We start from the raw sequence: 16949 nt of genomic DNA, 5'->3' as shown, positions 1-16949 counted from the left end.
GATCGTTACTATAGAACATTGCTACGTAAAGCGAAACTACGTAAAGCGAAAATTGGATATAAACCTCATCTGCTATGTGCTACTGCATGGAAGTCTTAATCTCTACACCTTCAGACAAGAACGTTGCGCGAGAATTTTCTATTTCCGATCCCATCGATCTAAAACGATCATCAACACTAATCGCAAACACAGTTTCAGAATAAAGCATCCCAGTGAATATTCCAAGGTTGCGGTTCGTCAAACTCGGAGAAGGAAGCCCCGAAAAATAGAAGGGTCCTCGGGATTAACGGAAATGAAAATGCAGAACCTAACGGCGCTCGCGCCTATTCGTGGGGGTAGGAATCGATAATGCAAGTTCGGCGCATCCCTAATCCTCTTCAGCGATTTTTTAACCCCATCTGTCGTTCACCCGACGCGCATCCCGATCCCATGGGCGCGCGTCGTTCCACGCGGAGCCCACCTATGCGATCCCCGACCTACTTCCGCGGGCCAGAAGGATTGAAAAGGGAGGAGGAACAGTGGAAAGTAAAAGAGAGAGAGAAAAAAAAGGGAAAAGAACCGAAAGAGGGAAAAGAAAGAAGCGTTCCGCTGCGTCCCTGTCCTTCCTGGCTACCTGGAATATCGCGCCGCGCCAGCCCCCCAGGATAATCCATTAACATAATTTTACATGGAGAGAGGTTCGCAACGCGCCGAGGGGGAGACATTATATCGACGGATATGCCAGATGCAAAAGAGAAGGATCGGGTAAAATAATGGGAGGCCAGGTATACCCGGGCCCCGCGACACCGCCAGAAGGGGTTAATTCAAATATTTAAAATTTCGCCCCGCACCGATTTCTCGCTCGTAACGACAACCCACCCCTCCCGTCCCACCCCTTTTCAGTCCTCGCCTTTCTCCTTCTTTCGCCGTCTCCTCGTATACCTGGGACTGGTAACTCTAGCCTTCCGGATGAAATAGTCGTATAACCTAGCGACCCCGCTACGCCGTGACAGCGTGTCCGCGCGCTGCACTCGACGATCCTCAAAGGGTTCCATTATCGTTACGGAACGAGCTCGAACCACTCGTTGGCCTCGCAAGCCTTAGCTAACGAGGGTGCTGACAGCGAGTTCTGCGCTTTCGCCTTGTGATTCCGCAGTGTACATACCCGGGTCGGCTCCGTCTAGCCTGTAGCTACGTTGAAAAACGCGGAAAGTCTCGCGACGCGTGCTCGGCGACGGGTCTCTTTCGCTTTGAGGCGACAATAAACACCGCCCGGTTAAGGGAAAACGCCTGATCCGCCGGGACGTATGATTCGATTCGGTCCACGAGGAGGATTTCAGTCGTGCGTCAAACCGCTTACGCCCACAATACGTATTTAAACGGTTATTTCAATTTTGAACTGTGGATAATCGTTTTTCTCAGTTTATTTTCTCAATGTATACGTCGTCAAAGTCTCGTATTACATTACTAGATAGTAGTAGATAGAAGTCTTAAATAAAACAGACGATGATCGTTATTACAGCACATTGTTACGTAAAGCGAAACTACGTTAAGCGAGAAATTAATGTGTACATCCTTTGCACCTCATTACTAGATAGAAGTCTCAAGTAAAACAAAACGGAGGATCATCGTAACTGCAGAGCATTGCAACGTAAAGCGAGACACATATTTCAATGAAATGCAAAAATATTTTACGTGGAATTAAATGGCATAATGCATGAAATAATTGAATACAATTCATACATTGCATATAAGAGCTGTACACTAAAGTTTGGAAACGGTCATTTGACTGTTCGTGGTAGTTTCAGTGTTAATAAAAATTGAAGTGCATAGGTCAAATCGATTGGTACTTTTAGTTTCTCGAACTTGTGAAGTAACTCATACATGCTTGTATCACGTAAACTTCTGAAATAAAATAAAATGTTGATATATATCCCTGAACATTTTTTTTCTGTTAAGAATATACAATATTGCAGAGAAGCATATTTAAGTACCATCGTGTCAAATACATCCCACAATTTAATTAGTCAAGATATCAGTGAATTCTAACAGGTTAAAAAAATTACAATTAAATCATTGGTCACTAATAACCTCGTAGTTGATGGGACCGTGAATAAAATAAATAAAAAAAAAAAATTCCCACAACATTTCCTGCGTTAAAAATCCCTACTAAAAATGTTTCTCTAATGAATGAATAAATATTTCTCTATTCCCAGTCGTCCCACTTTACCTGGAAAGGCGCCGAGGCGTTCGCTAAAAAAAGACTGATTAAACCAGGTTTAACTAGCGGAATCTATATCGATGCTCGGTCGTTAAGGTCCGCGGACGCGCTAATTTTACAAGGGAACTTTCTCGAGCGCGTCGTGCGTCCTTTAAGCGGATTATTCCTTCCACGGAGCGACAGGGAGAAAGACCAGCGAAACAAGGACTGGGAATCCTCCCGACGAGGACGGTGGCCTTTCGTTCTGAGCCTTGATTTACGAGAGTCGTGACGGGCCATTTGTCGGGGGAGCCCCTCGGACAGCGCGAGGAGCGCTCTCCTTATCAGGTCGCGGCAGCGGCCATTTTCAAAACCGCGCGTCCTTTTCCAGAGTCGTCCTTCGCGGGAACACGCAACGACCATCCCTAGATACCAGGGGATTGTCGCCCAGGGGGATGATAAAGACAAATTTTTACGATTCAAGCTTTTTACGTTTGGTTTTAGACACCTGATCAAGGTGAATCTTTTGCCAACGAAAATATAATTCTATCGTTAACCCTCTGCGTTCCTGTGTCGAGTGAACCTAGACAATAATGTACCGAAATCAGAAAATTCCTCAAAACGTTAACCTTCTGCACTCGAGGTTTTTTTTTCTGGTATCTACCAGCCAGTCGAGATGCTTTCTTAGCATTCTAATGCTACGAATGCTAAGATTACAGTCAGTGTAAGAACTATTCGTACAGCAACTAATTTAAAATAAAATTAATAAGAAGAAAAATAAGAGATTAATATTAAAAATAATAAACTTCAATTTACGCAAATTCTACTCTAAAAATATGTAGGAATGTTGTTTAATTATTTCTTCCTCTACAATTTATTGATAAAATAAATATATGAGGTTTTATTTGGAATTGGTTCCTGTACGAATAATTATTACACCGATTGTGTATTGACTTCGAAAATGAGAACTCTAATTTGAGATTTGAGAATCAGGTCACCTTGGCCTCAACGTCAATCATTTTATTGACACTTCGAGTTTCAAAGAACAACCTAAAGAAAACATACTGGTGACTGAGAGTCACTTGTCGAGTGCAAATGGCTAATATATCGATATTTTACTGAATAATTATGAAATATAATGTCTCTGATAACCATTAACAATATTGACGACGGCCAGCACCGCCAACCCTTTAACCCTTTCAGACCTGAATTATTTTTTCTTTCTCGTACTAACGTAATTTAATTTAAGCTAGTAACATCAGAATGTAGCCCACTCGAAACCATTATTTTCGATACCGGTATTTGATAATAGAAGCAATATTGAAAACAAATTTTAATCAACTTTTTTATCAAGTTAAAGTGATTTTTTCACCAAAACAACTCGTTCCTTTTTTCAAACTTGCAGTAATTTCACATTTCACCATTTTGGAGGCTTTTTCTTAGTTCACATACAAGAAAAATGTATGAAAATGAAAATTTCTTTTGGTTTTTTTGTATCAAACCAAAATTACGATCCGTATCTTTCCCGCCGCTAGAAGGTTTTAATTGTGAGGTGCCCTACAAATATGCGTCACAGTCGACTCAATTTGAATACTTCTTGTTGCAAAAATTTGTACAGACTATTGAAATATGTATGAAAATAGGATAAAAAGTTCGATAGAATTAATTAATTTTTTTCCATTCTAAAAAAATTCACAAAAAAACGTTTCTTTTAGACCTCCTAATTCAGGATGCCCCCTTAAAAGTTACATCTCAACAACATCCCCTTACTGAAAAATTCCACCATCCAAATCCAGATATAGAAACACTTCAAGGGTTGAATTTTGACCGACTAATTCCCCTCCAGTCAAAGCCACCACCCAAAAAACAAAAAAAAGTAGTAATTTACTCGTCGCATTGATTCGCAACTCCCAACGCGATGCTGCTTCCATCTCGCATTTCCGCCGCGTTCATTCAATCCGTAGACTCGATTCAGAAATTGCCGTAATCGCGGAATCGCTAAAATCCCCGTGTCGCTCTAATATTCCCTCGCCCAATGGAAGTTTGTTTCGACGAGTCCCCGGGTATCCCCGGCAGTTTTTTTCAATTGCTGCGAGGCCCCGCTTGTAATTACCGCAACTTTTCTTCGCCACTCGACGACGTTTTCAGGCGGACTAAAGTGACGTGCACGGGCGCGCGTGCACACCGTCCGCCCGGACTGAAGAAAAATTCCGAAAAGTCTTTTTCGCCCCGCGCCACTTGAAGGTTTTTTAGCCGAGCGGGCATCGGGGGTAAAGCGACCGCGAAAAGGGGCGCGAGCCGCCAGTCAAAGATCGCCGGGATGAGACGGCTCCTCCTCGAGACAGATGAATTCGGCTACACATCGAAATTAAGCCAACCCTGGGTGACGTTCCCGTTCCAACCGCGTAAAAAAAAAAAAAGGAAAAAAAGACGCGAAAGAGAAACAGAGAAAGGGATAGGATGCCAACCGAGGGGGGAGGGTGGTTGACGGGATCGATATCAGCACGAGGCGAGGCTACATTTTTCAGAACATTGGGTACCTCCGCGGTAAGCCGGTCGTATGTATTCTTATGGACCACCCTGTTTATGGCGCGCAATTTATTTCGAAATCGAAGGTAATGGCCGCCCGGTTTACGCACGGTATTCCGGCCGAGCCCTTCGTCCTATTGCCGCCAAGCCAACCCCTCTCCCGCGACTCGACCGTCCCGTCGCTGAGAGCACATTAAAATTGCAAACAAATACAAAAATGGCTGGAATCAACCCGAATATGTATTGCCCTATTTCCCGCGGTTCCGCGCAACAAAAAGGACAGGATACAAGCCGACCGGAATCCGGGGAACGCACGAAATCATACGCGGAGCCAGCGAGAGTACTCGCGACTCGAGCTCGAGGCACCGGTTCAGTTTCAACGTACGTAAAAATTATTCATTGTTCCGACGGGAGAATATTTTTTTTTCCACCGGGATTAACCGTTCTTTCCTCTGTGTGTTTTTATTATTATTATTATTATTATTGTTGTTGTTCGTAACGAGAACGATTCCGCCGTTGTTACCATCGCCGTAACGAAAAGTCGATGGGAGACGATCGAAGTTCCGCGATTTTCACGGAAAGTACACGGCCATTGTTCGTCCACGGTTGGTCTGGTCGAAGCGCGGCCGTTCGACGGGAAAGAAAATCGACAAAACTTTCACAACGTTGGACGTGGTATCATACGGCGGGGCGCGGATTTCGCGCGGCTTTGCGGGACTACGAGGAAAATATTTCCCGTACGTTGCGCAAAGGAAATTTCCGCGGCCTGGCGAGCTTCTGCGAGGCGAGGCTGTATCGAGATCGGAGGTATAGAACGTCGAGGATTTTTATCCGCGTCGTGGGACACTGGGAATTATTTAAATTAAATAGGACGTGAATTCGCGGCTATTTATTTTATTTTCGGGAGTCGGACTTTTTGGATCGCGTTGTTTTCGGTGGTTGCTTCTATTTTTCTTTCGTTATTTTATAAGTGTGCGTGATCTGTTTTATATCGAAATCACCAGTCTTGCATATGTGTCCTTTCTTTTTTTATGATTGAAAATTGTTTACGAATAGTATAGATGTATGTATGAAAAATGGTCACAGTGACGTAACGCTTGATAATAAAGATGTTAGAATAAAATAAATCGTATGTCCCTTTCCTGTATTGATTTTCAATCACCTGATTCTTACGCTCGTCGTAAAATCTGCAGATTTGTTTATTACATTTGCATTCTTCGGTAATCTTTACCGAAGTTTTTTCGTACGTTAAATTCGTTTACATGTCTGTAGGGGCCCACTGGCCCCCCCAATAGCTGGGGTACCTCGGGGTTGCTAAGCCCGTACTGTAATTTGCAACGATACATAACTACAGCCCCCGAGGGTTTCTCAACGGTTGCGGATGACGAAAAATATTTACAGAAATGTATAATATATACGAAGAGGAGGTCGTTATAGTTGGTCGTCGGTAGATTGTGGATTTTATGCATTTGTGATATAAACTAATATGATAGAGGCATGCTAAACATAAGCGAAGGGTATGTGCATTTATGCAGAATGAAATAACAATATTACTGTAATGATTGTAGAATATATTCAACATACTATTATGTATATTTTATGTATGTTTTTTAACGGAAAGGTATGTGCACTTATGGCAGAATAAAATAACAATATTACTGTAATGATTGTAGAATATATTCAACATACTATTATATATATTTCATGGATGTTTTTTAACGGAAAGGTATGTGCACTTATGGCAGAATAAAATAACAATATTACTGTAATGATTGTAAAATATATTCAACATACTATTGTATATATTTCATGGATGTTTTTTAACGGAAAGGTATGTGCACTTATGGCAGAATAAAATAACAATATTACTGTAATGATTGTAGAATATATTCAACATACTATTATGTATATTTTATGTATGTTTTTTAACGGAAAGGTATGTGCACTTATGGCAGAATAAAATAACAATATTACTATAATTGTAGAATACGTTCAACACACTATTATGTGTATTGTACGTATGTTTTTTTATATTATTGTTCGTAATAAATGCACAAAATCTGCAGTCTAGTTATCAGAAATTGTTAACGAGAATTGCTGGTGAGACATAAAGTTTTTATACCGAATTCACAATGTATTTCTACAGATTTTAATTGAAATTATACTATCCCAGCATTGCTATGTTAATGTAAGACTATTCGACACTGTAATGAAAACGTAATTGTTTTTCTAAGTTTTATACAAAAATATATGAGAATCACGTTATTATCAAAATAAGAATGTCGTTTATAAACTTTCACGCATACCTAAAATACTCTCAAGTTCAACAAAAAATTAAATAAACATTTCTCCGTAAAGAAAAATCACAAAATACACTCAATTATTCAGCGTCCTAACGTTTCGACTCCTTTTTAAGGGGTTGAAACGACCAACACCTGAAAGCAACACGAGGAACCACGCACTCGTTCAATAATAAACAAAATAAAGCTCGTAGTTTTCTTCTCTAATATTCATAACAAAACACGTCCTCTTTCCGCGCCAATTCACGATGAGATATCACCTAGGTATCCCAGGCGCGAGAAAATCGTCAGCGGGTTCACCCCGGCACGTTTTTCAGATGGATCATTTTTTGATCGCGCGCCGATGACTCGACAGTCCTTCTTCTCTGTTCGCTCTTCGAAGCAGAAGAAGAAGCGGCTGGTTATCTGTAGGGGGACGACGAAGGGAATGGACGAGGGGCTTCCTCCGCGCGACGTTATCCGAAGGATTTAAGGGACGAACGAAATTTCGGCCTTCTCAGGCGACGCCGGGGACGCCTCCAGTCAATTTTTATCATATATCTGCGAGTTTCGTCGGATTGGCTTCTGCCTGACCTATGCCCAATGGGCCGCGCGAATTCCCGCGCTATCGCGCATGGCTATCGTCTGCGTCCCGAATCTCCTTCGAATCCCGGATTTTTCCTTCGGGAAACGTCGACGTTTCCATCCGGGGCTTTCCGCGGACGGGCAAAAAATTTCTGATTCCTCCTGCGTGCGGAACGTTCGAGCAAACGCTATCGTTCCGCGCGTCGTAAACGCGACAACGCTTGACCCGTTTGACGCTTCAGTCCGCGCGATATCGAATGACGGAGCTCGACGATGAAAGCAGCGAAATAATGATGAAATATTTTTCCGTTTAATCGAAAAAGGGGCCTTTTAGGCTAACTACTTACCCGATCACGGCAGAAATGGATAGAAATATATACGTAAAGAGAATATATTCTCTTTAATTTGAAATTGCCGCGCTCCGCGTGGCCTTCGAATTACTCTCATTAGAGGGCATAATTAAAAGCAATTAGGAGGAAAAAGAAAGGTTATGTAATTGACACGTGCATAGATAAAAGGATTAAATAATATAGATCGGCTAAATCGAGAAAATCGGTGAACAAAATAATAATAATAATAATAAACTTTAATTGTTATTTTTCTGTTCACAGAAAAACAAATTCTAGTTTATTATTTCATAGATATAATAAACCCTTATATATATACGCATAATACACACAATAGTATGTTGAACGTATTCTACAAACTTTAATTGTATATATATATTCAACGTTCAACATACTATTATATAAATCGACATATATATATATATGTGTGTGTGTGTGTCGATTTAAGAATAAGGTCACCTTTACTTCACCAACAATCATTTTATCGACACTTCGAGCTCCGAAGAAGTTAAATCTAAAGAAACATTAGTAGACTGCGGATTTTTATGCATTTATAAGAAATTTGAATGTGCAGAAAACTACAAAATCTACACAGTATACTATAATATAAAAAATATTGAGAGTTTATATTATATTATTTACAGAGTAAAACGAATTCCTATTTAGTTTGAATTTTTGTAGGTACGTTTGCTAAGATTTTATTTTGCATAAAGATCCGCAGTCTAAACATTAGGTATTGTAGATTTGCTGCGTGAAACCTAATCACGCCTCTCAAGTCACCCCTCGAGTGCAAAGGGTTAAATTTAAGATTTTTCAGAAAGTGAAGTTAATCGATTCGCGCAGTGAACGGCTCAAATAATAATGGCCTGTCGTCCCAACGAGTCTCCAATGCATCCAGCAACGAGAACCTTATTCGTTTCTTTTTACGCCTCGCAGGATCGGCGAAGGTACAGGCGGTACAGGAACGATGAACGTCAGTTATTTCTGAATTTTTAACCGGAAGCATCGAGCAGGGTATCCGTATGCTCGACGGACGAATAGGAAAACGGCTGGCGTGCATCTAGCCGAGTAACAGCGCCGGCATCTGGGTCGAGGGAAGGGGTGAACGGGATCCGGTTGTACCTGGTGGCACCGTGGAAGCATCGTCGACGTGCGACCGCGGCGTAAAACCTACCCCTTTACCGCGACGCGGATGGGGTGCCAGTTTTGGGCCAGACTTCGCACGCAGCGCATCAGGTAAGAGCCCTTTGTGTAATCTGATTTTCGCTGCCCTCCCGCCACTTCAGGACGGGATCGATACAGATTCGGGAGCACTCACGATCGTTAACCTATTTTCCGTACTTACGAGACCATAATTCGTCTCTTTTCACCCCGACAAGGTGTAACGGTGCTCCTCGAACCGCCGGGAACGCGTTACACCCTTGACGCGTTACAACCTCACGTTCACTCGATGCGTTTGGACTTGCATTAATATTTACGTGGCGATTATGTAGTATATGGGAACATGTATTTTATATTAGGGGGCCGAAAAGTAATCATGTCTTCGACTTTGAAATGTTTTTCAATGAAAGATCGAAGGGCTTCTTTAAAAAGGGAATCGAACTCTGGGAAATCTATTAACTTTCTGAAAAATCTTAAAATTAAACGTCGAAGCACATCATGTACGTTAGGTCTCTACGCTGGGAAAACAGTGTTAGAAAATGATGGAAATTATTTTGTTGATTAGTATTTGAGATTTCTTTAATAAATAAATCGTGATAAAATTTTGATCATTTTTCGGTCCCCCTAATAAGTGGAAGATCGTATTTTTCCCATGAGCCAAGCGTGTAATTCGAAAGCTTCGTACTACGTTGTTAAAAAAATATTGTTATGAAAATATCTAAATTATACACTCTAATGTATAATATATGCTCTATGTGCCTATATGGATATGATTAGATAAAGTACATCCCCCGAAAGAAATCCAAGAATTGAAAGTTAAGTACTCATGATTATTTTAATTCAGTTTTACGTAAAGAATATGCAATGAGTGAATATTACAATCAACGAATTAATATTGCAATGGATTGTGGATAAGAAGTGCAGTGAGCCTTTTTAACCTTTTCGGTGATCTGCGCGAGTATACTCGTCAAATTATTTTGTTCTTGTCATGCTCAAGACGAGTTAAATCGCATGAGGTTTTTAAGTAGGAAAGAGCTAAAGACAAGTTAACTCGTTAACTCATTAACAATAAGCTCATGGGATTTAACTCGTCTTGAGCACGACAAGAACAAAATAACTTGACGAATATACTCGTGCAGAGCACCGAAAAGATTAACGAACATTGACATAGACGTACTCATCATCTCCACAGTGGACCACATTAATATCATTTATCGGTAACCACAATATTGCAAATTCTCCCAAACAAAATAAATACAGATCTCCTGGCTGCAATACGCGTCTACTTCGTGCACCCTCGAACATTTTACCATAATGGCCTCCAATTTGAAAAATAGAACCCGAACAACCCCCCATGTTCATGCATCTACATTCCTCCCGGTAGATAATACCAAAATTTATTTTACCTCGAGAGGTTTCTACGAAAGTGTAGCACACGCGAACCAAAGAAACCTAATCGAGGAGACACCGGAGAGAAAACAAGCACCGGTTAAAAATACTCGAACAATTCGATCGCGGAACACGAAAGGCAGGCGACAACGTGTTAACAAACTCGGGAATGGATTCGGGAGGTCGAGGCGCCTGAACAAGTTCCTAAATTGCTATATCTCCGCCGATCTTCGGAAACCCGCTGCTCGACGGTCACGGGGGACGGAGGGGTGGAACAGTTAGGAGGGAAAAAGGTTCCTCGTCGAAGTTGTAACAAACGAGAAGATTCGCAGGAAGAATAATAAGGTAGAAGTCGCATCGAGAGGCTCCTCGAATTTTCCGCGTTATATCTACGTGTGCGGCTTATCCTCGTCTTTCCGACGCTGGAACTCCGGGGATGTTTGAGAGAGTGGTCCGTCGGAGTGAACAGGAGGGAGTCGGAAGGGCGCTCCGGATGGTTTCCGAACAACCGAAGTCTGCGGAATAGTATCGATCTGGCTTGATATATTAGAACCAAGGTCCACCCTGCCGCAGCCCTGGCAGGACCTCGAAATATGTTTTTTATGTGCGACGGATATACCCCGGGAACACAACCACCACCACCCCCACCCCCTCAGGGGGTTTCCTTTTTTTTACTCCCACATGACTCTAGTCGAACATTCGTGAGAACAGATATTGTTTTCTGTCTTTCGAGAGGGTTATTGTAGAACCCGGTTGTTATGGGGAAAATTGGGGGGAAATTCACATATTTTTTTCCGAATTTTAATATATATATTCGTAAGCATGTAAATACGTATTTAAATATAATTTTTAATATTACACACGCAAATACATGATTAAATACATATTAACAAATATATATGTGATAAATACACGTGTAAATAGATGTTTTAATACATATGTAAGTACATATTTCAATGTGTGTGTACATACACATATAAGTAGGTATTTTAATGCGTGTGTGAATACATAATTAAATAGATATTAAAATTCATGCCTGAATACACGTGTAAATATTTATTTTAATACACATGAAAATGCATAATTAAATAGATATTTAAATACATGTGTAAATACACATGTGAATAGATATTTTAATACAAATGAAAATGCATAATTACATAGATATTAAAATTCATGTCTAAATACACATGTAAATATTGATTTTAATACACATGAAAATACATAATTAAATAGATATTTAAATTCATGTCTGAATGCACATGTAAATATATATTTAAATTCATGTCTAAATACACATGTACATATATGTATATTTTAATACACATGAAAACGCAGAATTAAATAGGTACTAAAAATCATGTCTAAATACACATGTAAATAGATGTTTTAATAAATGTCTAAACACACACGCCAATATATATCGTAAAACATATGAAAATGCAGAATTATATAGATATTTAAATTCACGTCTAAATACACACGTAAATATATATTTTAATACACATGAAAATGCATAGTTAAATAGATATTAAAATTCACGTGTGAATACATATGTAAATATTTATTTTAATACACATGAAAATGCAGAATTAAATAGATATTTAAATTCACGTCTAAATACACACGTAAATATATATTTTAACACACATGAAAATGCATAATTAAATAGATATTAAAATTCATGTGTTCATATACATATAAATATTTATTTTAATACACATGAAGATTGTATAACTAAATACATACTAAAAATCATGTATAAATATACATACACATATGTATATCCACGTATAAATAGGTATTTTAATACATATGTAACTTCGTAATTAAGCAGATATTTAAATATTAGACCATCCCATAAACAATGTTGTTTCTTTCGTTACTGGAAAAAACAACAGCTTCTCCCATACCGAGCTCTTAAGAACTGTAATCCAGACACAACCTCCTATAACCACTGAAAAAATAAAAAGCCTGTGCAGTAACAATAGGGATAATTCATAGACATTAGCAACAACTGGGGAGAGCATCGAATCTCAGACAACGACTAAGTACGGCATGAACTGTCCGCGTCAAACTGCATTCAAAACATCGAAAGTTTTAAAAGGAAGAAATTAAGACTATTACTTAAAAACAGGTAAAAGATACGATTAAAAATAAAAACAAGTTTTAATTGTTTTCACTGAAAGTCGGCGTTGGAAAACGTCATCACATACGGCATGACCTAACGGAAACGTCGTTGGGTTTAGCGTTAACAAACACGCAACCCGAAAAGATTAATTCGCTCAGACCAAGGAACGATCGTACGACTCTCTTAACAATCAGAATCGCGTCGTCCCCGTTTTCCTGTTTCCGCGAGGCACTTCGATTCCGCCGCCCCGATTGGCAAACTCTGATCTCGCCAATCAAATGCCGGCACGATATTTGGATTGCTCCGGGAAAGGAGAGACAAATTTACCGTAACAATTACCTCGAGCACCGCGACTCCAGAAGAGAGCAATTTTCGCAGGGATTTATCGAGCAGGGAAAGTCTTGCGGCCAACTGTACCGCCGCGGCGCTTATAACTCGTGCCTTGGACCGAGCGAAGTGGATCCTCGTCGCGCATATTGATTTACGATAATTTCATTATTTTCCCGGGGGCTTCTTGTAACCGATTAACGTCTCCTCGGGGCAACTGTCCGCCAATTGAAATGCAAACGACCCCGGCGTTATCTCGTTTCTTTCGGTCGGGCCAATTTGACTTCGTTTCGATGATCGTTCAAGATCGCGAACTTCCACCCGACGTTGCTATCGTTGCCAACTTTCCTCGAACGTTTCTTAATTTTTCTTTTTTTCTTGTTCTTTTTTTTTATTATTATTCTTTCCTCGTCGAAGGATCCGACGTATTCGCGGGAGTTTTCAGCGTGGAACGGACAAAGAAATAGCGACGGGAAGGAAAAGGCAGCCACCGAAGGGATAGCAGCGAGCCAAGGGGGAGAAGAAGAGATTTTTATTGGCTCTGACTTGGCGCCCCTTAACGTCTACTCGTTCGACTCGCAGATTTTCATATGTTTTCATCCGCTTGGAAAATTAGGACGTTATACACCAATCGGACTCGCGAGCTTCTTCAGACGTAGGAAAGGGTCTTTGTGGAAACGAGTTACGCCGTTATCGACCCCTCGATGCCATTTATTGGTACATATTTTCCGTGTCGCTTTTAAAGAACTGCTCGAGGAGGCTCTCCCGAGGCCCTCGAGTGACGTTTTAAATCTACCAACTATCGGATCGAACTGATATTGCCGCGGAGGACCTCCGCTTTGATGACGAATGAATTTTAAGGACGGATCATACCGAACGGCTGAAATCTCCAGGTTCTCAGGTAATAAGAAACAAAAGGGATGCACGGTTATTTCGTCGCGTGTGCGATTGGATCGGAGGATCGTCCTCGGGGAGGAAAAGAATTCGATGAATTTCTAATAATTTCATGCAGATGTATACTGTCGGGGACTGTAGTGAACAGTCGATTGGCTATATTCGTTGGCTTGGGTTGTCTCGAGTTCGGGCTTTCAGAAGTAGAGAAATTCGATGAGAGTTTGGGAAATTATATTCTTGATTGTTTCAGGTGTATTTATATACCGGAGGCACGGAAAATGGTTTTTCATTTCGCTTGCTTTTATTGGGAGCGAAAGAACGGCAGACAGAACGATCAGAAATCGGGACAGTTGAACGGGGTACACAAAATGCCGAACAAAATTCACGAAATATTTTTCTTTTTTCGTTTAAATACTTATTTTAATCAAAAACAATGGGTGATTTTGCTGTGCAACTATTAAATTTAATGTATGTGTTGTAATAATTGTGTATGGTTTGGATTGAGATATATATTAAAATATGTGTTTACATATGTATTTAAACGTGAATTTAAATATCTATTTAATTAAGCATTTTCATGTGTATTGATATAAATATTTACATGTGTATTTAGACATGAATTTAAATATCTATTTAATTATGCATTTTCATGCGTAATAAAATATATACTTACATGTGTATTTAGACATGAATTTTAATATCTATTTACATGTGTGTTTAGACATGTATTTAAATATATACTTAATTATGTATTTATACATGTATTTAAATATCTATTCAAATACGTATTTACATTTGTATATTTTATTTCATAAGTATCATCGTTTTCCGATGCCAACTGGAAGAATCTTTCCGATGAAAGAAATTAAAACTTATGTTTACTCTAATCGTAAACGTAATAACGATCCCGTTTCTATGTATAACCTTTCCCCACCTTATGGTTATCGTTTTAATTCCATCTCCTCAAAATATTCAAGGTTTCGATTTAAAAGACTCATCTTATGCGCGGTCTAAAAAAATATGTTCTTTTACAGTAACATAAAAGAGAACATCACTTGTGAAATTACCTAATACAACACACAAAACGTGTTAATCAATAATTGAAAAAATAATAATTCAACTAAGGAGCTGGATGACAAGAAAAGTCACGATTTACTGAAGGTCATAAATGAAACGAAACGTACATTAATGAATATATAAAATTGTCGGAAAAATATACATATGTGTATATACAGTACAAAACAAAATCAGTATAAAATATAAAGGTTATCCTAGGATACCAATTGAGGGTTATCCCGGAAATGAAATATTTCATTTATTGATATCCCAGTGATCACAATCGTTATGTTCAGATAATATATACATATATATCGTATTAGAGGAAACAACTCACCAATAATTTTTTTTTATTTTTCTAAATGTAATTCGAATGGCTCGAATTGTAGCCACTCTTTGAACTCGCCTAGGCTCCCTTCCTTCTTACAATATATACAGTGACTCCCAGAAATATTCGGACACTAGTGTATGGTTAGCTTTATTACTTAATATCGTAGTTATTAAAAAAGCAATTGTCTTTGTTACTTTTTCCAATAATAAGTCGTTTATTAATGTTATTAAAGATGTATACATGAATCCAAAAATTTACATAAATTACATAATAGCAATAAACAAACGAAAGGATATCACATTTTCGGGTACGATAAAACACGGAGGAGGCATTGTAATGGTGTGGGGATGCATCTCGACTTCCGGCGTTGGCAATTTAGTTTTTATTGATGGCATCATGGTTAAGAATGCTTATTTGAATCTTTTAAAAAGCAATTTAAAACAGAGTGCAGAAAAGATGGGGATTGCTGAAGATTTTAAATTTTACCAGGATAATGATTCTAAACATAAGTCGCGCATTGTCTCGGAATTTTTATTGTATAATTGCCCCAAAGTTCCTCATTCACCTCCACAATCACCAGACTTTAACCCTATAGAAAACTTATGGGATAAGTTGAACCAACGGATTCGCAAGGCACCCATTCGTTCCAAAGAAGAACTTAAAATTAGGCTTCAAGAAGAATGGGCATCCATTTCGACAGAATATTTAAAAAAAATAATTTCTAATATGCCGAATCGATTGAGACATATTATAAAAGAAAAGGGATTCGCAACAAAATATTAATGTGGAACATATAATGTTTAATTTTAATTAATAAATGTTATTCCTCATAGTGTCCGAATATTTTTGTGACCCGAAAATGCAGTATTCTTTCGTTTGTTTATTGTTATTATGTAATTTATGTAAATTTTTGGATTAATGTATATATCTTTAATAATGTTAATAAATGACTTATTATTGGAAAAAGTAACAAAGACGATTGCTTTTTTAATAACTACGATATTAAGCCATAAAGCTAACCATACACTGGTGTCCGAATATTACTGGGAGTCACTGTATATCGATTTGCTCGGAAAACCTGTTGAAAAGAGAAGCACACCACACGCGAAGATGATTTTAAGATGCTTAGCAATTAATTGAACGCGAAACTCTAATAACGGAAGTAACGAAAGGAAATGAAACTAAATAAATAAATTAAATATGAAGTTAATATATAAAACCGATTTAACGAACGACCCGAGTTTTGCCTACCGCTTACTTCGTATTACAATACTAATGGGTACGCACTCTAACTCTTAGACGGTTCGCTCGGCTTAATCTCGCGCTCACCGCGACTGTACGAGAAGAAGTGATTTCGGCTCGTGCCTTACTCGACCACGTAAACTCGGTGGAACGTTGTAGAAGCTTTGGAGACAAAGGATCTTCGAACCACGTGATCGTCGCTAGTTCATAGAAAAAATCCTCGAAATTTCGCGACTCGGTACACGCGAGAATTTGGTGTTTACGAGTTGTACCTCGTCTCGCGTCTCGCGCCCGTCGAGTGGCTCGGCTCGCGTGGCGACAACTTTGCGCGAGGACGAAGCACGCGGCAATTTCATGCTATGCTTTCAATATACGAAGCGGAATAAACGTTTAATTTTAACACGCAATATTTACGTGTCCTTCTTCCAATGATAACCGTAACTGTAAATTCGAACGCGATGGTAATATTCGATGTGCTTATCTTTCCAACAATTACATA

At 39.2% G+C, this 16949-nt stretch overlaps 1 long non-coding RNA gene across 1 annotated transcript in view; it reads right to left on the bottom strand.

Annotated features, from left to right (window-relative positions):
• Positions 1-16592, bottom strand: part of LOC128876623 (uncharacterized) — a 60175-nt gene extending 43583 nt beyond the window's left edge. The window contains exons 1-2 of the long non-coding RNA XR_008457077.1: positions 16496-16592; positions 15215-16286 (exon numbers count right to left, since the gene is read on the bottom strand). This is a non-coding gene — a long non-coding RNA (uncharacterized LOC128876623). The remainder of the gene's footprint in view (positions 1-15214; positions 16287-16495) is intronic.
• Positions 16593-16949: the final 357 nt, after the last annotated feature.

The sequence above is a fragment of the Hylaeus volcanicus genome, chromosome 5 (genome assembly GCF_026283585.1).
Source record: "Hylaeus volcanicus isolate JK05 chromosome 5, UHH_iyHylVolc1.0_haploid, whole genome shotgun sequence".
Lineage (NCBI taxonomy): Eukaryota > Metazoa > Arthropoda > Insecta > Hymenoptera > Colletidae > Hylaeus > Hylaeus volcanicus.
Note: the sequence above shows the minus strand (reverse complement) of the source record. Positions and strands in the feature narration are given on the sequence as shown.